Raw genomic sequence first — 1,395 nt, 5'->3', positions numbered from 1 at the left:
GTATAAAGGAAAGCAGGTTATCACAGGCTTCAATTTTAGGGCCTTAAAAAAAGGTTCACCAACTAAGTACAGTTTATTCTGCCAGTCCAAGAGGAGGATTATGGCAAGAACTATGCTATTTTTAATGGAAAACTGCTAACAGTTGCTACTAACCATTTATCCCTCAGTTGTGTAATTGATAATCTGGCACAGGTTGGTTCCTGTGGCTTTCAGACAAACTGCTGCAATTGAACAGTGCTAGTTACCAGAAACCGAGTTCTATCCACACAGGAGCTTCCATCACAGTTGATGCAGAGTCTTCTACTAATGCTCTCAACCAAGACTAGCAGAGACTCACCAGAAAAGGCAGGAAAAGTTTGTTACAGCCACTGCCTCAGTAAGATGTCAGCAATGATCAGTAAAACCCTGCCTGCAGCAGGAAGCCAGCAATCACGCAACAAAAACACATTTACAGCAGGCTCTGCCCAGCACTTTGCTCAGATACTCAGTGCACAAATGCGAGAGGAAATGGACTGATGCCCCTCCAGCCCTCACCAGATTTGTTATGCAGTTTCCAATAGTGGCACTCTACCACTCAGTGCTCAAGGTCACCACTAAAGCAGCATCAACTACAAGAAAGCCATATAAAGTCAGCCTGTCTATGGAGAGACTATAAAAAAACCCACATGCAACAAAGCTTGTATTTTACCACACCCAAAACATTTTCTGGGGTACAGAACTGGCAAATTGGGAAATTACAGTTCTTCTCTGCAGGAAGTACAGGAGTCAACAGAATTTTTACATCCCTCTGATCAGTGATGAACAAAGTTGGAAATTATTTACTAAAGATTATATTTTTCATTCATGTAATAGTAGAAGAGAAGCATATGTGATACCTGGATAGTTTCCCGTTCCACCCTGGTATGCATCTCCCAATTCTCCTCTCAAACTTTAAGAGGCAATGAGACTAGGAGCAAATGCAGTTTGAGACCTTGGAATGACTTATTTTTTGGTTATTTTTGGTGATGGAAGATCAAGCATCTAATTGTTAGCATTGCAACTTGAACTACTCATTATCCCACCTGCCCTCTAACTTCTACCTCTGTGACTTTCTAACTCACTCCAAAATACTCATGTTAACACTCCTACAGCTTGTTCACCAAACCAGTGTGAAAAAAAACAAATAACATATACATGGTTATTATTAGAGAGAAGTCTAAAATCTTAAATAACAGGAATCAGTAATTTGTTACTTTCTGTTAATTCTGAAAACAAGTCTGAAGGTTTGCTATGGGGGTTTTCGTTGTTTTGTTTTTGTACAAAAAGTAAAACTGAAAAATCCTTCCTAATGCAATGCCTCAGTTTTACACAAATGAAGGCGAGTATTACAAGGTTCTGCTTGTACCTATTCATAAA

Source organism: Merops nubicus, unplaced genomic scaffold, assembly GCF_000691845.1.
Source record: "Merops nubicus isolate BGI_N331 unplaced genomic scaffold, ASM69184v1 scaffold54258, whole genome shotgun sequence".
In the NCBI taxonomy this organism is placed as follows: Eukaryota; Metazoa; Chordata; class Aves; order Coraciiformes; family Meropidae; genus Merops; species Merops nubicus.
This window is presented reverse-complemented; position numbering follows the sequence as displayed.